This window comes from Bombina bombina, chromosome 6 (genome assembly GCF_027579735.1).
Source record: "Bombina bombina isolate aBomBom1 chromosome 6, aBomBom1.pri, whole genome shotgun sequence".
NCBI lineage: Eukaryota > Metazoa > Chordata > Amphibia > Anura > Bombinatoridae > Bombina > Bombina bombina.
The window spans coordinates 1,159,262,505-1,159,288,165 of NC_069504.1; the positions used below are offsets into that span (position 1 = coordinate 1,159,262,505).

The following is a 25,661-nucleotide window of genomic DNA, read 5'->3' on the forward strand; positions in this document are numbered from 1 at the left end:
CCTCTCTCTATTCTTCTCTCTCACTGTCACTCTCCCTCTCTATTCTTCTGTCTCACTGTCACTCTCTCCCTCTCTCTATTCTTCTGTCTCACTGTCACTCTCTCCCTCTCTCTATTCTTCTGTCTCACTGTCACTCTCCCCCTCTCTCTATTCTTCTGTCTCACTGTCACTCTCCCTCTCTCTATTCTTCTGTCTCACTGTCACTCTCCCTCTCTCTATTCTTCTGTCTCACTGTCACTCTCCCTCTCTCTATTCTTCTCTCTCACTGTCACTCTCCCTCTCTATTCTTCTGTCTCACTGTCACTCTCCCCCCTCTCTCTATTCTTTTGTCTCACTGTCCCTCTCCCTCTCTCAATTCTTCTGTCTCACTGTCACTTTCCCTCTCTCTATTCGTTTGTCTCACTGTCACTCTCTCCCTCTCTATTCTTCTGTCTCACTGTCACTCTCCCCTCTCTCTATTCTTCTGTCTCACTGTCACTCTCTCCCTCTCTATTCTTATGTCTCACAGTCACTCTCTCCCTCTCTCTATTCTTCTGTCTCACTGTCACTCTCTCCCTCTCTCTATTCTTCTGTCTCACTGTCACTCTCTCCCTCTCTATTCTTATGTCTCACTGTCACTCTCTCCCTCTCTCTATTCTTCTGTCTCACTGTCACTCTCTCTCTCTCTCTCTATTCTTACTGTCTCACTGTCACTCTCTCCCTCTCTATTCTCTGTCTCACTGTCACTCTCTCCTCTCTCAATTCTTCTGTCTCACTGTCACTCTCCCCTCTCTCTTATTCTTCTGTCTCACTGTCACTCTCCCCCTCTCTATTCTTCTGTCTCACTGTCACCTTCTCCCTCTCTTCTATTCATCTGTCTCACTAGTCACTCTCTCCCTCTCTATTCTTCTGTCTCACTGTCCACCTTCTCCCTCTCTCTATTCTTCTGTCTCACTGTCACTCTCCCCCTCTCTCTATTCTTCTGTCTCACTGTCACTCTCTCCCTCGGCTCTATTCATCTAGTCTCACTGTCACTCCTCCTCCTCTCTCTATTCTTCTGTCTCCTGTCACACTCTCCCTCTCTATTTCTTATGTCTCACTGTCACTCTCTCCCCTCTCTATTCTTCTGTCTCACTGTCCACTCTCTCCCTCTCTCTATTCTTCTGTCTCACTGTCACTCTCCCTCTCTCTATTCTTCAGTCTATACGTCACTCTCTCCCTCTCTATTCTTCTGTCTCACTGTCACTTTCTCCCTCTCTCTATTCTTCTGTCTCACTGTCACTCTCCCCCTCTCTCTATTCTTCTGTCTCACTGTCCCTCTCCCTCTCTCAATTCTTCTGTCTCACTGTCACTTTCCCTCTCTCTATTCGTCTGTCTCACTGTCACTCTCTCCCTCTATCTATTCTTCTGTCTCACAGTCACTCTCCCCCTCTCTCTATTCTTCTGTCTCACTGTCACTCTCTCCCTCTCTCTATTCTTCTGTCTCACTGTCACTCTCTCCCTCTCTCTATTCTTTTGTCTCACTGTCACTCTCTCCCTCTCTATTCTTCTGTCTCACTGTCACTCTCCCTCTCTCTATTCTTCTGTCTCACTGTCACTCTCCCCCTCTCTCTATTCTTATGTCTCACTGTCACTCTCCCTCTCTCTATTCTTATGTCTCACTGTCACTCTCTCCCTCTCTCTATTTGTCTGTCTCACTGTCACGCTCTCCCTCTCTCTATTCTTCTGTCTCACTGTCAATCTCCCTCTCTCTATTCTTCTGTCTCACTGTCACTCTCCCTATCTCTATTCTTCTGTCTCACTGTCACTCTCCCTCTCTCTATTCTTCTGTCTCACTGTCACTCTCTCTCTCTCTATTCTTCTGTCTCACTGTCACTCTCTCCCTCTCTATTCTTCTGTCTCACTGTCACTCTCCCCCTCTCTCTAATCTTTTGTCTCACTGTCACTCTCTCCCTCTCTCTATTCTTCTGTCTCACTGTCACTCTCCCTCTCTCTATTCTTCTGTCTCACTGTCACTCTCTCCCTCTCTCTATTCTTCTGTCTCACTTTCACTCTCTCCCTCTCTCTATTCTTCTGTCTCACTGTCACTCTCCCCCTCTCTATTCTTCTGTCTCACTGTCACTCTCTCCCTCTCTCTATTCTTCTGTCTCACTGTCACTTTCCCTCTCTCTATTCTTCTGTCTCACTGTCACTCTCCCTCTCTCTATTCTTCTGTCTCACTGTCACTCTCCCCCTCTCTCTATTCTTCTGTCTCACTGTCACTCTCTCCCTCTCTCTATTCTTCTGTCTCACTGTCACTCTCTCCCTCTCTCTATTCTTCTGTCTCACTGTCACTCTCTCCCTCTCTATTCTTATGTCTCACTGTCACTCTCTCCCTCTCTCTATTCTTCTGTCTCACTGTCACTCTCTCCCTCTCTCTATTCTTCTGTCTCACTGTCACTCTCTCCCTCTCTCTATTCTTCTGTCTCACTGTCACTCTCTCCCTCTCTATTCTTCTGTCTCACTGTCACTCTCTCCCTCTCTCTATTCTTCTGTCTCACTGTCACTCTCCCCCTCTCTATTCTTCTGTCTCACTGTCCCTCTCCCTCTCTCAATTCTTCTGTCTCACTGTCACTTTCCCTCTCTCTATTCGTCTGTCTCACTGTCACTCTCTCCCTCTCTCTATTCTTCTGTCTCACAGTCACTCTCCCCCTCTCTCTATTCTTCTGTCTCACTGTCACTCTCTCCCTCTCTCTATTCTTCTGTCTCACTGTCACTCTCTCCATCTCTCTATTCTTTTGTCTCACTGTCACTCTCTCCCTCTCTATTCTTCTGTCTCACTGTCACTCTCCCTCTCTCTATTCTTCTGTCTCACTGTCACTCTCCCCCTCTCTCTATTCTTATGTCTCACTGTCACTCTCCCTCTCTCTATTCTTATGTCTCACTGTCACTCTCTCCCTCTCTCTATTTGTCTGTCTCACTGTCACGCTCTCCCTCTCTCTATTCTTCTGTCTCACTGTCAATCTCCCTCTCTCTATTCTTCTGTCTCACTGTCACTCTCTCTCTCTCTCTCTATTCTTCTGTCTCACTGTCACTCTCTCCCTCTCTATTCTTCTGTCTCACTGTCACTCTCCCCCTCTCTCTAATCTTTTGTCTCACTGTCACTCTCTCCCTCTCTCTATTCTTCTGTCTCACTGTCACTCTCCCTCTCTCTATTCTTCTGTCTCACTGTCACTCTCTCCCTCTCTCTATTCTTCTGTCTCACTTTCACTCTCTCCCTCTCTCTATTCTTCTGTCTCACTGTCACTCTCCCCCTCTCTATTCTTCTGTCTCACTGTCACTCTCTCCCTCTCTCTATTCTTCTGTCTCACTGTCACTTTCCCTCTCTCTATTCTTCTGTCTCACTGTCACTCTCCCTCTCTCTATTCTTCTGTCTCACTGTCACTCTCCCCCTCTCTCTATTCTTCTGTCTCACTGTCACTCTCCCTCTCTCTATTCTTCTGTCTCACTGTCACTCTCCCTCTCTCTATTCTTTTGTCTCACTGTCACTATCTCCCTCTCTCTATTCTTCTGTCTCACTGTCACTCTCCCTCTCTCTATTCTTCTGTCTCACTGTCACTCTCTCCCTCTCTATATTCTTCTGTCTCACTGTCACTCTCTCCCTCTCTCTATTCTTCTGTCTCACTGTCACTCTCTCCCTCTCTCTATTCTTCTCTCTCACTGTCACTCTCCCTCTCTCTATTCTTCTGTCTCACTGTCACTCTCCCTCTCTCTATTCTTCTGTCTCACTGTCACTCTCTCCCTCTCTCTATTCTTCTCTCTCACTCTCACTCTCCCCTCTCTCTATTCTTCTGTCTCACTGTCACTCTCTCCCTCTCTCTATTCTTCTGTCTCACTGTCACTCTCCCCCTCTCTCTATTCTTCTGTCTCACTGTCACTCTCCCTCTCTCTATTCTTCTGTCTCACTGTCACTCTCTCCCTCTCTATATTCTTCTGTCTCACTGTCACTCTCTCCCTCTCTCTATTCTTCTGTCTCACTGTCACTCTCTCCCTCTCTCTATTCTTCTCTCTCACTGTCACTCTCCCTCTCTCTATTCTTCTGTCTCACTGTCACTTTCCCTCTCTATTCTTTTGTCTCACTGTCACTCTCCCTCTCTCTATTCTTCTGTCTCACTGTCACTCTCCCCCTCTCTCTATTCTTCTGTCTCACTGTCACTCTCCCTCTCTCTATTCTTCTGTCTCACTGTCACTCTCTCCCTCTCTCTATTCTTCTGTCTCACTGTCACTCTCCCTCTCTCTATTCTTATGTCTCACTGTCACTCTCCCTCTCTCTATTCTTATGTCTCACTGTCACTCTCCCCCTCTCTCTATTCTTCTGTCTCACTGTCACTCTCCCCCTCTCTCTATTCTTCTGTCTCACTGTCACTCTCCCTCTCTCTATTCTTATATCTCATTGTCACTCTCCCCCTCTCTCTATTCTTCTGTCTCACTGTCACTCTCTCCCTCTCTCTATTCTTCTGTCTCACTGTCACTCACCCCTCTCTCTATTCTTCTGTCTCACTGTCACTCTCTCCCTCTCTCTATTCTTCTGTCTTACTGTCACTCTCTCCCTCTCTCTATTCTTCTGTCTCACTGTCACTCTCTCCCTCTCTCTATTCTTCTGTCTCACTGTCACTCTCCCTCTCTATTCTTCTCTCTAACTGTCACTCTCCCTCTCTATTCTTCTGTCTCACTGTCACTCTCTCCCTCTCTCTAATCTTTTGTCTCACTGTCACTCTCTCCCTCTCTCTATTCTTCTGTCTCACTGTCACTCTCTCTATTCTTCTGTCTCACTGTCACTCTCCCTCTCTCTATTCGTCTGTCTCACTGTCACTCTCTCCCTCTCTCTATTCTTCTGTCTCACTTTCACTCTCCCTCTCTCTATTCTTATTTCTCACTGTCACTCTCTCCCTCTCTCTATTCTTCTGTCTCACTGTCACTCTCCCTCTCTCTATTCTTCTGTCTCACTGTCACTCTCTCCCTCTCTATTCTTATGTCTCACTGTCACTCTCTCCCTCTCTATTCTTATGTCTCACTGTCACTCTCTCCCTCTCTATTCTTATGTCTCACTGTCACTCTCCCTCTCTCTATTCTTATGTCTCACTGTCACTCTCCCTCTCTCTATTCTTCTGTCTCACTGTCACTCTCCCTCTCTCTATTCGTCTGTCTCACTGTCACTCTCTCCCTCTCTCTATTCTTCTGTCTCACTGTTACTCTCTCCCTCTTTCTATTCTTATGTCTCACTGTCACTCTCTCCCTCTCTCTATTCTTCTGTCTCACTGTCACTCTCCCTCTCTCTATTCTTCTGTCTCACTTTTACTCTCCCCCTCTCTATTCTTCTGTCTCACTGTCACTCTCTCCCTCTCTCTATTCTTCTGTCTCACTGTCACTCTCCCTCTCTCTATTCTTCTGTCTCACTGTCACTCTCTCCCTCTCTATTCTTATGTCTCACTGTCACTCTCCCTCTCTCTATTCTTCTCTCTCACTGTCACTCTCCCTCTCTCTATTCTTCTGTCTCACTGTCACTCTCCCTCTCTCTATTCGTCTGTCTCACTGTCACTCTCTCCCTCTCTCTTTTCTTATGTCTCACTGTCACTCTCCCTCTCTCTATTCTTCTGTCTCACTGTCACTCTCCCTCTCTCTATTCTTCTGTCTCACTGTCACTCTCTCTCCTCTCTATTCTTCTGTCTCACTGTCACTCTCTCCCTCTTTCTATTCTTATGTCTCACTGTCACTCTCTCCCTCTTTGTATTCTTATGTCTCACTGTCACTCTCTCCCTCTTTCTATTCTTATGTCTCACTGTCACTCTCCCTCTCTCTATTCTTCTGTCTCACTTTTACTCTCCCCCTCTCTATTCTTCTGTCTCACTGTCACTCTCTCCCTCTCTCTATTCTTCTGTCTCACTGTCACTTTCCCTCTCTCTATTCTTCTGTCTCACTGTCACTCTCCCTCTCTCTATTCTTCTGTCTCACTGTCACTCTCCCCCTCTCTCTATTCTTCTGTCTCACTGTCACTCTCCCTCTCTCTATTCTTCTGTCTCACTGTCACTCTCCCTCTCTCTATTCTTTTGTCTCACTGTCACTATCTCCCTCTCTCTATTCTTCTGTCTCACTGTCACTATCTCCCTCTCTCTATTCTTCTGTCTCACTGTCACTTTCTCCCTCTCTCTATTCTTCTGTCTCACTGTCACTCTCTCCCTCTCTCTATTCTTCTGTCTCACTGTCACTCTCCCTCTCTCTATTCTTCTGTCTCACTGTCACTCTCTCCCTCTCTCTAATCTTTTGTCTCACTGTCACTCTCTCCCTCTCTCTATTCTTCTGTCTCACTGTCACTCTCACTCTCTCTATTCTTCTGTCTCACTGTCACTCTCTCCCTCTCTATTCTTCTGTCTCACTGTCACTCTCTCCCTCTCTCTATTCTTCTGTCTCACTGTCACTTTCCCTCTCTCTATTCTTCTGTCTCACTGTCACTCTCCCTCTCTCTATTCTTCTGTCTCACTGTCACTCTCCCTCTCTCTATTCTTCTGTCTCACTGTCACTCTCCCTCTCTCTATTCTTCTGTCTCACTGTCACTATCTCCCTCTCTCTATTCTTCTGTCTCACTTTCACTCTCCCTCTCTCTATTCTTCTGTCTCACTGTTACTCTCCCTCTCTCTATTCTTCTGTCTCACTGTCACTCTCCCTCTCTCTATTCTTCTGTCTCACTGTCACTCTCTCCCTCTCTCTATTCTTCTGTCTCACTGTCACTCTCCCTCTCTCTATTCTTCTGTCTCACTGATCACTCTCTCCCTCTCTCTATTCTTCTGTCTCACTGTCACTCTCTCCCTCTCTCTATTCTTCTGTCTCACTGTCACTCGTCCCTCTCTCTATTCTTCTGTCTCAACTTGTCACTCTCTCCCTCTCTTCCTTTTCTGTCTCACTGTTCACTCTCACCCTCTCTCTATTCTTATGTCTCACTGTCACTCTCCCTCTCTCTATTCTTCTGTCTCACCTGTCACTCTCCTCCTCCTCTCTATTCTTCTGTCTCACTGTCCACTCCCCTCTCTCTATTCTTCTGTCTCACTGTCACTCTCCCTCTCTCTATTCTTCTGTCTCACTGTCACATCTCCCCTCTCTATTCTTCAGTCTCACTGTCACTCTCCCCTCTCTCTATTCTTCTGTCTCACTGTCACTCTCCCTCTCTCTATTCTTCTGTCTCACTGTCACTCTCCCTCTCTCTATTCTTCTGTCTCGATCGTCACTCTCTCCTCTCTCTATTCTTCTGTCTTCACTGTCACTCTCTCCCTCTCTCTATTCTTCGTCTCACTGTCACTCTCTCCCTCTCTCTATTCTTCTGTCTCACTGTCACTCTCCCTCTCTCTATTCTTCTGTCTCACTGTCACTCTCCCCTCTCTCTATTCTTCTGTCTCACTGTCACTCTCTCCCTCTCTCTATTCTTCTGTCTCACTGTCACTCTCCCTCTCTCTATTCTTCTGTCTCACTGTCACTCTCCCCTCTCTCTATTCTTCTGTCTCACTGTCACTCTCCCCTCTCTCTATTCTTCTGTCTCACTGTCACTCTCTCCCTCTCTCTCAATTCTTCTGTCTCACTGTCACTCTCCCTCTCTCTATTCTTCTGTCTCACTGTCACTCTCTCCCTCTCTCTAATCTTCTGTCTCACTGTCACTCTCTCCCTCTCTATTCTTCTGTCTCACTGTCACTCTCTCCCTCTCTCTAATCTTCTGTCTCACTGTCACTCTCTCCCTCTCTATTCTTCTCTCTCACTGTCACTCTCCCTCTCTCTATTCTTCTGTCTCACTGTCACTCTCCCTCTCTCTATTCTTTTGTCTCACTGTCACTCTCCCTCTCTCTATTCTTCTGTCTCACTGTCACTCTCTCCCTCTCTCTATTCTTCTGTCTCACTGTCACTCTCCCCCTCTCTCTATTCTTATGTCTCACTGTAACTCTCCCTCTCTCTATTCGTCTGTCTCACTGTCACTCTCTCCCTCCCTATATTCTTCTGTCTCACTGTCATTCTTCCCTCTCTCTATTCTTCTGTCTCACTGTCATTCTCCCCTCTCTCTATTCTTCTGTCTCACTGTCACTCTCCCCCTCTCTCTATTCTTCTGTCTCACTGTCACTCTCCCTCTCTCTATTCTTCTGTCTCACTGTCACTCTCTCCCTCTCTCTATTCTTCTGTCTCACTGTCATTCTCCCCTCTCTCTATTCTTCTGTCTCACTGTCACTCTCTCCCTCTCTCTATTCTTCTGTCTCACTGTCACTTTCCCTCTCTATTCTTCTGTCTCACTGTCACTCTCCCTCTCTCTATTCTTCTGTCTCACTGTAACTCTCCCTCGCTCTCAATTCTTCTGTCTCACTGTCACTCTCCCCCTCTCTCTATTCTTCTGTCTCACTGTCACTCTCCCTCTCTCTATTCTTCTGTCTCACTGTCACTCTCCCTCTCTCTCAATTCTTCTGTCTCACTGTCACTCTCCCCCTCTCTCTATTCTTCTGTCTCACTGTCACTCTCCCTCTCTCTATTCTTCTGTCTCACTGTCACTCTCCCTCTCTCTATTCTTCTGTCTCACTGTCACTCTCCCTCTCTCTATTCTTCTGTCTCACTGTCACTCTCTCCCTCTCTCTATCTTCTGTCTCACTGTCACTCTCTCCCTCTCTCTATTCTTCTGTCTCACTGTCACTCTCCCTCTCTCTATTCTTCTGTCTCACTGTCACTCTCCCTCTCTCTATTCTTCTGTCTCACTGTCACTCTCCCCCTCTCTCTATTCCTTCTGTCTCACTGTCACTCTCCCTCTCTCTATTCTTCTGTCTCACTGTCACTCTCCCTCTCTCTATTCTTCTGTCTCACTGTCACTCTCTCCCTCTCTCTATTCTTCTGTCTCACTGTCACTCTCCCTCTCTCTATTCTTCTGTCTCACTGTCACTCTCTCCCTCTCTCTATTCTTCTGTCTCACTGTCACTCTCCCTCTCTCTATTCTTCTGTCTCACTGTCACTCTCCCCCTCTCTATTCTTCTGTCTCACTGTCACTCTCCCTCTCTCTATTCTTCTGTCTCACTGTCACTCTCCCTCTCTCTATTCTTCTGTCTCACTGTCACTCTCCCTCTCTCTATTCTTCTGTCTCACTGTCACTCTCTCCCTCTCTCTATTCTTCTGTCTCACTGTCACTCTCCCCTCTCTCTATTCTTCTGTCTCACTGTCACTCTCCCTCTCTCTATTCTTCTGTCTCACTGTCACTCTCTCCCTCTCTCTATTCTTCTGTCTCACTGTCACTCTCCCTCTCTCTATTCTTCTGTCTCACTGTCACTCTCTCCCTCTCTCTATTCTTCTGTCTCACTGTCACTATCTCCCTCTCTCTATTCTTCTGTCTCACTGTCACTCTCCCCCTCTCTATTCTTCTGTCTCACTGTCACTCTCCCTCTCTCTATTCTTCTGTCTCACTGTCACTCTCTCTATTCTTCTGTCTCACTGTCACTCTCCCTCTCTCTATTCTTCTGTCTCACTGTCACTCTCTCCCTCTCTCTATTCTTCTGTCTCACTGTCACTCTCTCCCTCTCTCTATTCTTCTGTCTCACTGTCACTCTCCCCTCTCTCTATTCTTCTGTCTCACTGTCACTCTCCCTCTCTCTATTCTTCTGTCTCACTGTCACTCTCCCTCTCTCTATTCTTCTGTCTCACTGTCACTCTCCCTCTCTCTATTCTTCTGTCTCACTGTCACTCTCCCTCTCTCTATTCTTCTGTCTCACTGTCACTCTCCCCTCTCTCTATTCTTCTGTCTCACTGTCACTCCCCCTCTATCTATTCTTCTGTCTCACTGTCACTCCCCCTCTCTCTATTCTTCTGTCTCACTGTCACTCTCTCCCTCTCTCTATTCTTCTGTCTCACTGTCACTCTCCCTCTCTCTATTCTTCTGTCTCACTGTCACTCTCCCCTCTCTCTATTCTTCTGTCTCACTGTCACTCTCCCTCTCTCTATTCTTCTGTCTCACTGTCACTCTCCCCTCTCTCTATTCTTTTGTCTCACTGTCACTCTCTCCCTCTCTCTATTCTTCTGTCTCATTGTCACTCTCCCTCTCTCTATTCTGCTGTCTCACTGTCACTCTCCCCTCTCTCTATTCTTCTGTCTCACTGTCACTCTCTCCCTCTCTCTATTCGTCTGTCTCACTGTCACTCTCCCTCTCTCTATTCTTCTGTCTCACTGTCACTCTCCCTCTCTCTATTCTTCTGTCTCACTGTCACTCTCCCTCTCTCTATTCTTCTGTCTCACTGTCACTCTCCCTCTCTCTATTCTTCTGTCTCACTGTCACTCTCTCCCTCTCTCTATTCTTCTGTCTCACTGTCACTCTCTCTCTCTCTATTCTTCTGTCTCACTGTCACTCTCTCCCTCTCTATTCTTCTGTCTCACTGTCACTTTCTCCCTCTCTCTATTCTTCTGTCTCACTGTCACTCTCTCCCTCTCTCTATTCTTCTGTCTCACTGTCACTCTCCCTCTCTCAATTCGTCTGTCTCACTGTCACTCTCTCTCTCTATATTCTTCTGTCTCACTGTCACTCTCTCCCTCTCTCTATTCGTCTGTCTCACTGTCACTCTCTCTCTCTCTCTATTTGTCTGTCTCACTGTCACGCTCTCCCTCTCTCTATTCTTCTGTCTCACTGTCAATCTCCCTCTCTCTATTCTTCAGTCTCACTGTCACTCTCTCCCTCTCTCTATTCTTCTGTCTCACTGTCACTCTCTCCCTCTCTCTATTCTTCTGTCTCACTGTCACTCTCTCTCTCTCTATTCTTCTGTCTCACTGTCACTCTCTCCCTCTCTATTCTTCTGTCTCACTGTCACTCTCCCTCTCTCTATTCTTCTGTCTCACTGTTACTCTCCCCCTCTCTATTCTTCTGTCTCACTGTCACTCTCTCCCTCTCTCTATTCTTCTGTCTCACTGTCACTCTCTCCCTCTCTCTATTCTTCTGTCTCACTGTCACTCTCTCCCTCTCTCTATTCTTCTGTCTCACTGTCACTCTCTCCCTCTCTCTATTCTTCTGTCTCACTGTCACTCTCTCCCTCTCTATTCTTCTGTCTCACTGTCACTCTCCCTCTCTCTATTCTTCTGTCTCACTGTTACTCTCCCCCTCTCTATTCTTCTGTCTCACTGTCACTCTCTCCCTCTCTCTATTCTTCTGTCTCACTGTCACTCTCTCCCTCTCTATTCTTCTGTCTCACTGTCACTCTCCCTCTCTCTATTCTTCTGTCTCACTGTTACTCTCCCCCTCTCTATTCTTCTGTCTCACTGTCACTCTCTCCCTCTCTCTATTCGTCTGTCTCACTGTCACTCTCCCTCTCTCTATTCTTCTGTCTCACTGTCACTCTCCCTCTCTCTATTCTTCTGTCTCACTGTCACTCTCCCTCTCTCTATTCTTCTGTCTCACTGTCACTCTCCCTCTCTCTATTCTTCTGTCTCACTGTCACTCTCTCCCTCTCTCTATTCTTCTGTCTCACTGTCACTCTCCCTCTCTCTATTCTTCTGTCTCACTGTCACTCTCTCCCTCTCTATTCTTCTGTCTCACTGTCACTTTCTCCCTCTCTCTATTCTTCTGTCTCACTGTCACTCTCTCCCTCTCTCTATTCTTCTGTCTCACTGTCACTCTCCCTCTCTCAATTCGTCTGTCTCACTGTCACTCTCTCTCTCTCTATATTCTTCTGTCTCACTGTCACTCTCTCCCTCTCTCTATTCGTCTGTCTCACTGTCACTCTCTCTCTCTCTCTATTTGTCTGTCTCACTGTCACTCTCTCCCTCTCTCTATTCTTCTGTCTCACTGTCAATCTCCCTCTCTCTATTCTTCTGTCTCACTGTCACTCTCTCCCTCTCTCTATTCTTCTGTCTCACTGTCACTCTCTCCCTCTCTCTATTCTTCTGTCTCACTGTCACTCTCTCTCTCTCTCTATTCTTCTGTCTCACTGTCACTCTCTCCCTCTCTATTCTTCTGTCTCACTGTCACTCTCCCCCTCTCTCTATTCTTCTGTCTCACTGTCACTCTCCCTCTCTCTATTCTTCTGTCTCACTGTCACTCTCTCCCTCTCTCTATTCTTCTGTCTCACTGTCACTCTCTCCCTCTCTCTATTCTTCTGTCTCACTGTCACTCTCCCCTCTCTCTATTCTTCTGTCTCACTGTCACTCTCCCTCTCTCTATTCTTCTGTCTCACTGTCACTCTCCCTCTCTCTATTCTTCTGTCTCACTGTCACTCTCCCTCTCTCTATTCTTCTGTCTCACTGTCACTCTCTCCCTCTCTCTATTCTTCTGTCTCACTGTCACTCTCTCCCTCTCTCTATTCTTCTGTCTCACTGTCACTCTTCCCTCTCTCTATTCTTCTGTCTCACTGTCACTCTCTCCCTCTCTCTATTCTTCTGTCTCACTGTCACTCTCCCTCTCTCTATTCTTCTGTCTCACTGTCACTCTCCCCTCTCTCTATTCGTCTGTCTCACTGTCACTCTCCCTCTCTCTATTCTTCTGTCTCACTGTCACTCTCTCCCTCTCTCTATTCTTCTGTCTCACTGTCACTCTCCCTCTCTCTATTCTTCTGTCTCACTGTCACTCTCTCCCTCTCTCTATTCTTCTGTCTCACTGTCACTCTCCCCTCTCTCTATTCTTCTGTCTCACTGTCACTCTCCCTCTCTCTATTCTTCTGTCTCACTGTCACTCTCTCCCTCTCTCTATTCTTCTGTCTCACTGTCACTCCTCCCTCTCTCTATTCTTCTGTCTCACTGTCACTCTCCCTCTCTCTATTCTTCTGTCTCACTGTCACTCTCCCTCTCTCTATTCTTCTGTCTCACTGTCACTCTCCCCTCTCTCTATTCTTCTGTCTCACTGTCACTCTCCCTCTCTCTATTCTTCTGTCTCACTGTCACTCTCTCCCTCTCTCTATTCTTCTGTCTCACTGTCACTCTCTCCCTCTCTCTATTCTTCTGTCTCACTGTCACTCTCTCCCTCTCTCTATTCTTCTGTCTCACTGTCACTCTCTCCCTCTCTCTATTCTTCTGTCTCACTGTCACTCTCCCTCTCTCTATTCTTCTGTCTCACTGTCACTCTCCCTCTCTCTATTCTTCTGTCTCACTGTCACTCTCTCCCTCTCTCTATTCTTCTGTCTCACTGTCACTCTCTCCCTCTCTCTATTCTTCTGTCTCACTGTCACTCTCCCTCTCTCTATTCTTCTGTCTCACTGTCACTCTCCCCTCTCTCTATTCTTCTGTCTCACTGTCACTCTCTCCCTCTCTCTATTCGTCTGTCTCACTGTCACTCTCCCTCTCTCTATTCTTCTGTCTCACTGTCACTCTCCCTCTCTCTATTCTTCTGTCTCACTGTCACTCTCCCTCTCTCTATTCTTCTGTCTCACTGTCACTCTCCCTCTCTCTATTCTTCTGTCTCACTGTCACTCTCTCCCTCTCTCTATTCTTCTGTCTCACTGTCACTCTCCCTCTCTCTATTCTTCTGTCTCACTGTCACTCTCTCCCTCTCTATTCTTCTGTCTCACTGTCACTTTCTCCCTCTCTCTATTCTTCTGTCTCACTGTCACTCTCTCCCTCTCTCTATTCTTCTGTCTCACTGTCACTCTCCCTCTCTCAATTCGTCTGTCTCACTGTCACTCTCTCTCTCTCTCTATATTCTTCTGTCTCACTGTCACTCTCTCCCTCTCTCTATTCGTCTGTCTCACTGTCACTCTCTCTCTCTATTTGTCTGTCTCACTGTCACGCTCTCCCTCTCTCTATTCTTCTGTCTCACTGTCAATCTCCCTCTCTCTATTCTTCAGTCTCACTGTCACTCTCTCCCTCTCTCTATTCTTCTGTCTCACTGTCACTCTCTCCCTCTCTCTATTCTTCTGTCTCACTGTCACTCTCCCTCTCTCTATTCTTCTGTCTCACTGTCACTCTCTCCCTCTCTATTCTTCTGTCTCACTGTCACTCTCCCTCTCTCTATTCTTCTGTCTCACTGTCACTCTCCCCCTCTCTATTCTTCTGTCTCACTGTCACTCTCTCCCTCTCTCTATTCTTCTGTGTCACTGTCACTCTCTCCCTCTCTCTATTCTTCTGTCTCACTGTCACTCTCTCCCTCTCTCTATTCTTCTGTCTCACTGTCACTCTCTCCCTCTCTCTATTCTTCTGTCTCACTGTCACTCTCTCCCTCTCTATTCTTCTGTCTCACTGTCACTCTCCCTCTCTCTATTCTTCTGTCTCACTGTCACTCTCCCCCTCTCTATTCTTCTGTCTCACTGTCACTCTCTCCCTCTCTCTATTCTTCTGTCTCACTGTCACTCTCTCCCTCTCTATTCTTCTGTCTCACTGTCACTCTCCCTCTCTCTATTCTTCTGTCTCACTGTAACTCTCCCCCTCTCTATTCTTCTGTCTCACTGTCACTCTCTCCCTCTCTATTCGTCTGTCTCACTGTCACTCTCCCTCTCTCTATTCTTCTGTCTCACTGTCACTCTCCCTCTCTCTATTCTTCTGTCTCACTGTCACTCTCCCTCTCTCTATTCTTCTGTCTCACTGTCACTCTCCCTCTCTCTATTCTTCTGTCTCACTGTCACTCTCTCCCTCTCTCTATTCTTCTGTCTCACTGTCATTCTTCCCTCTCTCTATTCTTCTGTCTCACTGTCACTCTCCCCTCTCTCTATTCTTCTGTCTCACTGTCACTCTCTCCCTCTCTCTATTCTTCTGTCTCACTGTCACTCTCTCCCTCTCTCTATTCTTCTGTCTCACTGTCACTCTCCCTCTCTCAATTCTTCTGTCTCACTGTCACTCTCCCTCTCTCTATTCTTCTGTCTCACTGTCACTCTCTCCTCTCTCTATTCTTCTGTCTCACTGTCACTCTCTCTCTCTCTATTTGTCTGTCTCACTGTCACTCTCTCCCTCTCTCTATTCTTCTGTCTCACTGTCACTCTCCCTCTCTCTATTCTTCTGTCTCACTGTCACTCTCTCCCTCTCTCTATTCTTCTGTCTCACTGTCACTCTCTCCCTCTCTCTATTCTTCTGTCTCACTGTCACTCTCTCTCTCTCTATTCTTCTGTCTCACTGTCACTCTCCCTCTCTCTATTCTTCTGTCTCACTGTCACTCTCCCCCTCTCTCTATTCTTCTGTCTCACTGTCACTCTCCCTCTCTCTATTCTTCTGTCTCACTGTCACTCTCCCTCTCTCTATTCTTCTGTCTCACTGTTACTCTCCCCCTCTCTATTCTTCTGTCTCACTGTCACTCTCTCCCTCTCTCTATTCTTCTGTCTCACTGTCACTCTCTCCCTCTCTCTATTCTTCTGTCTCACTGTCACTCTCTCCCTCTCTCTATTCTTCTGTCTCACTGTCACTCTCTCCCTCTCTCTATTCTTCTGTCTCACTGTCACTCTCTCCCTCTCTCTATTCTTCTGTCTCACTGTCACTCTCTCCCTCTCTATTCTTCTGTCTCACTGTCACTCTCCCTCTCTCTATTCTTCTGTCTCACTGTTACTCTCCCCCTCTCTATTCTTCTGTCTCACTGTCACTCTCTCCCTCTCTCTATTCTTCTGTCTCACTGTCACTCTCTCCCTCTCTCTATTCTTCTGTCTCACTGTCACTCTCTCCCTCTCTCTATTCTTCTGTCTCACTGTCACTCTCCCTCTCTCTATTCTTCTGTCTCACTGTCACTCTCTCCCTCTCTCTATTCTTCTGTCTCACTGTCACTCTCTCCCTCTCTCTATTCTTCTGTCTCACTGTCACTCTCTCCCTCTCTCTATTCTTCTGTCTCACTGTCACTCTCTCCCTCTCACTATTCTTCTGTCTCACTGTCACTTTCTCCCTCTCTCTATTCTTCTGTCTCACTGTCACTTTCTCCCTCTCTCTATTCTTCTGTCTCACTGTCACTTTCTCCCTCTCTCTATTCTTCTGTCTCACTGTCACTCTCCCTCTCTCTATTCTTCTGTCTCACTGTCACTCTCTCCCTCTATCTATTCTTCTGTCTCACTGTCACTCTCTCCCTCTCTCTATTCTTCTGTCTCACTGTCACTCTCCCTTTCTCTATTCTTCTGTCTCACTGTCACTTTCTCCCTCTCTCTATTCTTCTGTCTCACTGTCACTCTCTCCCTCTCTCTATTCTTCTGTCTCACTGTCACTCTCTCCCTCTCTCTATTCTTCTGTCTCACTGTCACTTTCTCCCTCTCTCTATTCTTCTGTCTCACTGTCACTCTCCCTCTCTCTATTCTTCTGTCTCACTGTCACTCTCTCCCTCTCTCTATTCTTCTGTCTCACTGTCATTCTCCCTCTCTCTATTCTTCTGTCTCACTGTCACTCTCTCCCTCTCTATTCTTCTGTCTCACTGTCACTCTCTCCCTCTCTCTATTTTTCTGTCTCACTGTCACTCTCCCTCTCTCTATTCTTCTGTCTCACTGTCCCTCTCTCCCTCTCTCTATTCTTCTGTCTCACTGTCACTCTCCCTCTCTCTATTCTTCTGTCTCACTGTCACTTTCTCCCTCTCTCTATTCTTCTGTCTCACTGTCACTCTCTCCCTCTCTCTATTCTTCTGTCTCACTGTCACTCTCTCCCTCTCTCTATTCTTCTGTCTCACTGTCACTCTCTCCCTCTCTCTATTCTTCTGTCTCACTGTCACTCTCTCCCTCTCTCTATTCTTCTGTCTCACTGTCACTCTCCCTCTCTCTATTCTTCTGTCTCACTGTCACTCTCTCCCTCTCTATTCTTATGTCTCACTGTTACTCTCTCCCTCTCTATTCTTATGTCTCACTGTCACTCTCCCTCTCTCTATTATGTCTCACTGTCACTCTCCCTCTCTCTATTCTTCTGTCTCACTGTCACTCTCCCCCTCTCTCTATTCTTCTGTCTCACTGTCACTCTCCCTCTCTCTATTCTTCTGTCTCACTGTCACTCTCTCCCTCTCTATTCTTATGTCTCACTGTCACTCTCTCCCTCTCTCTATTCTTCTGTCTCACTGTCACTCTCCCTCTCTCTATTCTTCTGTCTCACTGTCACTCTCTCCCTCCCTCTATTCTTCTGTCTCACTGTCACTCTCTCCCTCTCTCTATTCTTCTGTCTCACTGTCACTCTCTCCCTCTCTCTATTCTTCTGTCTCACTGTCACTCTCTCCCTCTCTATTCTTCTGTCTCACTGTCACTCTCCCTCTCTCTATTCTTCTGTCTCACTGTCACTGTCCCTCTCTCTATTCTTCTGTCTCACAGTCACTCTCTCCCTCTCTCTATTCTTATGTCTCACTGTCACTCTCTCCCTCTCTCTATTCTTATGTCTCACTGTCACTCTCCCTCTCTCTATCCTTCTGTCTCACTGTCACTCTCCCCTCTCTCTATTCTTCTGTCTCACTGTCACTCTCTCCCTCTCTCTATTCTTCTGTCTCACTGTCACTCTCCCTCTCTCTATTCTTCTGTCTCACTGTCACTCTCCCCTCTCTCTATTCTTCTGTCACACTGTCACTCTCCCTCTCTCTATTCTTCTGTCTCACTGTCACTCTCTCCCTCTCTATTCTTCTGTCTCACTGTCACTCTCCCTCTCTCTATCCTTCTGTCTCACTGTCACTCTCTCCCTCTCTCCCTCTCTCTATTCTTCTGTCTCACTGTCACTCTCCCCTCTCTCTATTCTTCTGTCACACTGTCACTCTCCCTCTCTCTATTCTTCTGTCTCACTGTCACTCTCCCTCTCTCTATTCTTCTGTCTCACTGTCACTCTCTCCCTCTCTCTATTCTTCTGTCTCACTGTCACTCTCTCCCTCTCTCTATTTTTCTGTCTCACTGTCACTCTCTCCCTCTCTCTATTCTTCTGTCTCACTGTCACTCTCTCCCTCTCTCTATTCTTCTGTCTCACTGTCATTCTCCCTCTCTCTATTCTTCTGTCTCACTGTCACTCTCCCCCTCTCTATTCTTCTGCCTCACTGTCACTCTCTCCCTCTCTCTATTCTTCTGTCTCACTGTCACTCTCCCTCTCTCTATTCTTCTGTCTCACTGTCCCTCTCTCCCTCTCTCTATTCTTCTGTCTCACTGTCACTCTCCCTCTCTCTATTCTTCTGTCTCACTGTCACTTTCTCCCTCTCTCTATTCTTCTGTCTCACTGTCACTCTCTCCCTCTCTCTATTCTTCTGTCTCACTGTCACTCTCTCCCTCTCTCTATTCTTCTGTCTCACTGTCACTCTCTCCCTCTCTCTATTCTTCTGTCTCACTGTCACTCTCTCCCTCTCTCTATTCTTCTGTCTCACTGTCACTCTCCCTCTCTCTATTCTTCTGTCTCACTGTCACTCTCTCTCCCTCTCTCTATTCTTCTGTCTCACTGTCACTCTCTCTCCCTCTCTCTATTCTGTCTGTCTCACTGTCACTCTCCCTCTCTCTATTCTTCTGTCTCACTGTCACTCTCCCCTCTCTCTATTCTTCTGTCTCACTGTCACTCTCTCCCTCTCTCTATTCTTCTGTCTCACTGTCACTCTCCTCTCTCTATTCTTCTGTCTCACTGTCACTCTCCCCTCTCTCTATTCTTCTGTCTCACTGTCACTCTCACCTCTCTCTATTCTTCTGTCTCACTGTCACTCTCCCCTCTCTCTATTCTTGCTGTCTCACTGTCACTCTCCCATCTCTCTATTCTTCTGTCTCACTGTCACTCTCTCCCTCTCTCTATTCATCTGTCTCCACTGTCACTCTCTCCCTCTCTCTATTCCTTCTGTCTCACTGTCCACCTCTCCCTCTCTCTTATTCTTCTGTCTCACTGTCACTATCCCTCTCTCTATTCTTCTGTCTCACTGTCACTCTCTCTATTCTTCTGTCTCACTGTCACTTTCTCCCTCTCTCTATTCTTCTGTCTCACTGTCACTATCCCTCTCTCTATTCTTCTGTCTCACTGTCACTCTCTCTATTCTTCTGTCTCACTGTCACTCTCTCCCTCTCTCTATTCTTCTGTCTCACTGTCACTATCCCTCTCTCTATTCTTCTGTCTCACTGTCACTCTCTCTATTCTTCTGTCTCACTGTCACTCTCTCCCTCTCTCTATTCGTCTGTCTCACTGTCACTCTCCCTCTCTCTATCCTTCTGTCTCACTGTCACTCTCTCCCTCTCTCTATTCTTCTGTCTCACTGTCACTCTCTCCCTCTCTCTATTCTTATGTCTCACTGTCACTCTCCCTCTCTCTATCCTTCTGTCTCACTGTCACTCTCCCCTCTCTCTATTCTTCTGTCTCACTGTCACTCTCTCCCTCTCTCTATTCTTCTGTCTCACTGTCACTCTCCCTCTCTCTATTCTTCTGTCTCACTGTCACTCTCCCCTCTCTCTATTCTTCTGTCACACTGTCACTCTCCCTCTCTCTATTCTTCTGTCTCACTGTCACTCTCTCCCTCTCTATTCTTCTGTCTCACTGTCACTCTCCCTCTCTCTATCCTTCTGTCTCACTGTCACTCTCTCCCTCTCTCCCTCTCTCTATTCTTCTGTCTCACTGTCACTCTCCCCTCTCTCTATTCTTCTGTCACACTGTCACTCTCCCTCTCTCTATTCTTCTGTCTCACTGTCACTCTCCCTCTCTCTATTCTTCTGTCTCACTGTCACTCTCTCCCTCTCTCTATTCTTCTGTCTCACTGTCACTCTCTCCCTCTCTCTATTTTTCTGTCTCACTGTCACTCTCTCCCTCTCTCTATTCTTCTGTCTCACTGTCACTCTCTCCCTCTCTCTATTCTTCTGTCTCACTGTCATTCTCCCTCTCTCTATTCTTCTGTCTCACTGTCACTCTCCCCCTCTCTATTCTTCTGCCTCACTGTCACTCTCTCCCTCTCTCTATTCTTCTGTCTCACTGTCACTCTCCCTCTCTCTATTCTTCTGTCTCACTGTCCCTCTCTCCCTCTCTCTATTCTTCTGTCTCACTGTCACTCTCCCTCTCTCTATTCTTCTGTCTCACTGTCACTTTCTCCCTCTCTCTATTCTTCTGTCTCACTGTCACTCTCTCCCTCTCTCTATTCTTCTGTCTCACTGTCACTCTCTCCCTCTCTCTATTCTTCTGTCTCACTGTCACTCTCTCCCTCTCTCTATTCTTCTGTCTCACTGTCACTCTCTCCCTCTCTCTATTCTTCTGTCTCACTGTCACTCTCCCTCTCTCTATTCTTCTGTCTCACTGTCACTCTCTCCCTCTCTATTCTTATGTCTCACTGTCACTCTCTCCCTCTCTATTCTTATGTCTCACTGTCACTCTCCCTCTCTCTATTATGTCTCACTGTCACTCTCCCTCTCTCTATTCTTCTGTCTCACTGTCACTCTCCCCCTCTCTCTATTCTTCTGTCTCACTGTCACTCTCCCTCTCTCTATTCTTCTGTCTCACTGTCCCTCCCTCCCTCCCTCTCCTATTCTTACTGTCTCACTGTCACTCTCTCCCTCTCTCATATTCTTCTGTCTCACTGTCACTCTCCCTCTCTCTATTCTTTCTGTCTCACTGTCACTCTCTCCCTCTCTCTATTCTTCTGTCTCACTGTCACTTCTCCCTCTCTCTATTCTTCTGTCTCACTGTCCACCTCTCCCCCTCTCTATTCTTCTGTCTCACTGTCACTCTCTCCCTCTCTCTATTCTTCTGTCTCACTGTCACTCTCTCCCTCTCTCTATTCTTCTGCTCTCACTGTCACTCTCCCTCTCTATTCCTTCTGTCTCAACTGTCACTCTCTCCCTCTCTCTATTCTTCTGTCTCAACTGTCACTCTCTCCCTCTCTCTATTCTTCTGTCTCACTGTCCACCCCTCTCTATTCTTCTGTCTCACTGTCACTCTCTCCCTCTCTCTATTCTTCTGTCTCACTGTCACTATCCCTCTCTCTATTCTTCTGTCTCACTGTCACTCTCTCTATTCTTCTGTCTCACTGTCACTCTCTCCCTCTCTCTATTCGTCTGTCTCACTGTCACTCTCCCTCTCTCTATCCTTCTGTCTCACTGTCACTCTCTCCCTCTCTCTATTCTTCTGTCTCACTGTCACTCTCCCCTCTCTCTATTCTTCTGTCACACTGTCACTCTCTCTATTCTTCTGTCTCACTGTCACTCTCCCTCTCTCTATTCTTCTGTCTCACTGTCACTCTCTCCCTCTCTCTATTCTTCTGTCTCACTGTCACTCTCCCTCTCTCTATTCTTCTGTCTCACTGTCACTCTCCCTCTCTCAATTCTTCTGTCTCACTGTCACTCTCTCCCTCTCTCTATTCTTCTGTCTCACTGTCACTCTCCCTCTCTCTATTCTTCTGTCTCACTGTCACTCTCCCTCTCTCTATTCTTCTGTCTCACTGTCACTCTCTCCCTCTCTTTATTCTTCTGTCTCACTGTCACTCTCCCTCTCTCTATTCTTCTGTCTCACTGTCACTCTCCCTCTCTTTATTCTTCTGTCTCACTGTCACTCTCCCTCTCTCTATTCTTCTGTCTCACTGTCACTCTCTCCCTCTCTCTATTCTTCTGTCTCACTGTCACTCTCCCTCTCTCTATTCTTCTGTCTCACTGTCACTCTCCCTCTCTTTATTCTTCTGTCTCACTGTCACTCTCCCTCTCTCTATTCTTCTGTCTCACTGTCACTCTCTCCCTCTCTTTATTCTTCTGTCTCACTGTCACTCTCTCCCTCTCTTTATTCTTCTGTCTCACTGTCACTCTCCCTCTCTCTATTCTTCTGTCTCACTGTCACTCTCCCTCTCTTTATTCTTCTGTCTCACTGTCACTCTTTCCCTCTCTCTATTCTTCTGTCTCACTGCCACTCTCCCTCTCTCTATTCTTCTGTCTCACTGTCACTCTCCCTCTCTCTATTCTTCTGTCTCACTGTCACTCTCCCTCTCTCTATTCTTCTGTCTCACTGTCACTCTCCCTCTCTCTATTCTTCTGTCTCACTGTCACACTCTCCCTCTCTCTCAATTCTTCTGTCTCACTGTCACTCTCCCTCTCTCTATTCTTCTGTCTCACTGTCACTCTCCCTCTCTCTATTCTTCTGTCTCACTGTCACTCTCCCTCTCTCTATTCTTCTGTCTCACTGTCACTCTCCCTCTCTCTATTCTTCTGTCTCACTGTCACTTTCCCCCTCTCTCTATTCTTCTGTCTCACTGTCACTCTCCCTCTCTATTCTTCTGTCTCACTGTCACTCTCCCCTCTCTCTATTCTTCTGTCTCACTGTCACTCTCCCTCTCTCTATTCTTCTGTCTCACTTTTACTCTCCCCCTCTCTTTATTCTTCTGTCTCACTGTCACTCTCCCCTCTCTCTATTCTTCTGTCTCACTGTCACTCTCTCCCTCTCTCTATTCTTCTGTCTCACTGTCACTCTCCCTCTCTCTATTCTTCTGTCTCACTGTCACTCTCCCTCTCTCTATTCTTCTGTCTCACTGTCACTCTCCCTCTCTCTATTCTTCTGTCTCACTGTCACTCTCTCCCTCTCTTTATTCTTCTGTCTCACTGTCCCTCTCTCCCTCTCTCTATTCTTCTGTCTCACTGTCACTCTCTCCCTCTCTCTATTCTTCTGTCTCACTGTCACTCTCTCCCTCTCTCTATTCTTCTGTCTCACTGTCACTCTCTCCCTCTCTCTATTCTTCTGTCTCACTGTCACTCTCCCTCTCTCTATTCTTCTGTCTCACTGTCACTCTCCCTCTCTCTATTCTTCTGTCTCACTGTCACTCTCCTCTCTCTATTCTTCTGTCTCACTGTCACTCTCCCTCTCTCTATTCTTCTGTCTCACTGTCACTCTCTCCCTCTCTTTATTCTTCTGTCTCACTGTCACTCTCCCTCTCTCTATTCTTCTGTCTCACTGTCACTCTCCCTCTCTTTATTCTTCTGTCTCACTGTCACTCTCCCTCTCTCTATTCTTCTGTCTCACTGTCACTCTCTCCCTCTCTCTATTCTTCTGTCTCACTGTCACTCTCCCTCTCTCTATTCTTCTGTCTCACTGTCACTCTCCCTCTCTTTATTCTTCTGTCTCACTGTCACTCTTCCCTCTCTCTATTCTTCTGTCTCACTGTCACTCTCTCCCTCTCTCTATTCTTCTGTCTCACTGTCACTCTCTCCCTCTCTTTATTCTTCTGTCTCACTGTCACTCTCCCTCTCTCTATTCTTCTGTCTCACTGTCACTCTCCCTCTCTTTATTCTTCTGTCTCACTGTCACTCTTTCCCTCTCTCTATTCTTCTGTCTCACTGCCACTCTCCCTCTCTCTATTCTTCTGTCTCACTGTCACTCTCCCTCTCTCTATTCTTCTGTCTCACTGTCACTCTCCCTCTCTCTATTCTTCTGTCTCACTGTCACTCTCCCTCTCTCTATTCTTCTGTCTCACTGTCACACTCTCCCTCTCTCTCTCTATTCTTCTGTCTCACTGTCACTCTCCCTCTCTCTATTCTTCTGTCTCACTGTCACTCTCCCTCTCTCTATTCTTCTGTCTCACTGTCACTCTCCCTCTCTCTATTCTTCTGTCTCACTGTCACTCTCCCTCTCTCTATTCTTCTGTCTCACTGTCACTCTCCCTCTCTCTATTCTTCTGTCTCACTGTCACTCTCTCCCTCTCTCTATTCTTCTGTCTCACTGTCACTCTCCCTCTCTCTATTCTTCTGTCTCACTGTCACTCTCCCTCTCTCTATTCTTCTGTCTCACTGTCACTCTCTCCCTCTCTCTATTCTTCTGTCTCACTGTCACTCTCCCTCTCTCTATTCTTCTGTCTCACTGTCACTCTCTCCCTCTCTCTATTCTTCTGTCTCACTGTCACTCTCCCTCTCTCTATTCTTCTGTCTCACTGTCACTCTCCCTCTCTCTTATTCTTCTGTCTCACTGTCACCTCTCCCTCTCTTCTATTCTTCTGTCTCACTGTCACTCTCCCTCTCTCTCATTCTTCTGTTCACTGTCACTCTCCTCTCTCTCCGCTCTCTTATTCTCTTCTTGTCTCACTGTCACTCTTCCCTCTCTCTCATTCTTCTGTCTCACTGACACTCTCCCTCTCTCTATTCTTCTGTCTCACTGTCACTCTCCCTCTCTCTATTCTTCTGTCTCACAGTCACTCTCTCCTCTCTCTATTCTTCTGTCTCACTGTCACACTACTCCCTCTCTCTATTCTTCTGTCTCACTGTCACACTCTCCCTCTCTCTCTATTCTTCGTGTCTCACTGTCTCTCTCTCCCTCTCTCTATTCTTCTGTCTCACTGTCACTCTCCCTCTCTCTATTCTTTCTGTCTCACTGTCACTCTCCCTCTCTTATTCTTCTGTCTCACTGTCACCCTCCCTCTCTCTATTCTTCTGTCTCACTGTCACTCTCCCCCTCTCTATTCTTCTGTCTCACTGTCACTCTCTCCCTCTCTCTATTCTTCTGTCTCAATGGTCTTCTCCCTCTATCTCTATTCTTCTGTCTCACTGTCACTCTCCCTCTCTCTATTCTTCTGTCTCACTGTCACTCTCCCTCCTCTCTCCTATTCTTCTCAATTCTTCTGTCTCCACTGTCACTCTCCCTCTCTCTATTCTCTGTCTCACTGTCACTCTCCCTCTCTCTATTCTTCTGTCTCACTGTCACTCTCCCTCTCTCTATTCTTCTGTCTCACTGTCATTCTCCCTCTCCCTCTCTCTCAATTCTTCTGTCTCACTGTCACTCTCCCTCTCTCTATTCTTCTGTCTCACTGTCACTCTCCCTCTCTCTATTCTTCTGTCTCACTGTCACTCTCTCCCTCTCTCTATTCTTCTGTCTCACTGTCACTCTCCCTCTCTCTATTCTTCTGTCTCACTGTCACTCTCTCCCTCTCTCTATTCTTCTGTCTCACTGTCACTCTCCCTCTCTCTATTCTTCTGTCTCACTGTCACTCTCCCTCTCTCTATTCTTCTGTCTCACTGTCACTCTCCCCTCTCTTTATTCTTCTGTCTCACTGTCACTCTCTCCCTCTCTCTATTCTTCTGTCTCACTTTCACTCTCTCCCTCTCTCTATTCTTCTGTCTCACTGTCACTCTCTCCCTCTCTCTATTCTTCTGTCTCACTGTCAGTCTCCCTCTCTCTATTCTTCTGTCTCACTGTCACTCTCTCCCTCTCTCTCAATTCTTCTGTCTCACTGTCACTCTCCCTCTCTCTATTCTTCTGTCTCACTGTCACTCTCTCCCTCTCTCTCAATTCTTCTGTCTCACTGTCACTCTCCCTCTCTCTATTCTTCTGTCTCACTGTCACTCTCCCTCTCTCTATTCTTCTGTCTCACTGTCACTCTCCCTCTCTCTATTCTTCTGTCTCACTGTCACTCTCCCTCTCTCTATTCTTCTGTCTCACTGTCACTCTCCCTCTCTCTATTCTTCTGTCTCACTGTCACTCTCCCTCTCTCTATTCTTCTGTCTCACTGTCACTCTCCCCTCTCTCTATTCTTCTGTCTCACTGTTACTCTCCCTCTCTCTATTCTTCTGTCTCACTGTCACTATCTCCCTCTCTCTATTCTTCTGTCTCACTGTCACTCTCTCCCTCTCTCTATTCTTCTGTCTCACTGTCACTCTCCCTCTCTCTATTCTTCTGTCTCACTGTCACTGTCCCTCTCTCTATTCTTCTGTCTCACTGTCACTATCTCCCTCTCTCTATTCTTCTGTCTCACTGTCACTCTCTCCCTCTCTCTATTCTTCTGTCTCACTGTCACTCTCTCCCTCTCTCTATTCTTCTGTCTCACTGTCACTCTCCCCTCTCTCTATTCTTCTGTCTCACTGTCACTTTCCCTCTCTATTCTTCTGTCTCAC

General features: G+C 46.9%; 1 protein-coding gene across 1 annotated transcript in view; it reads right to left on the minus strand.

The window, feature by feature from the left end:
* The window catches only part of SLC15A5 (solute carrier family 15 member 5), a 181,788-nt gene that overhangs the window by 78,376 nt on the left and 77,751 nt on the right, over positions 1-25,661 (minus strand). The window lies entirely within an intron of this gene.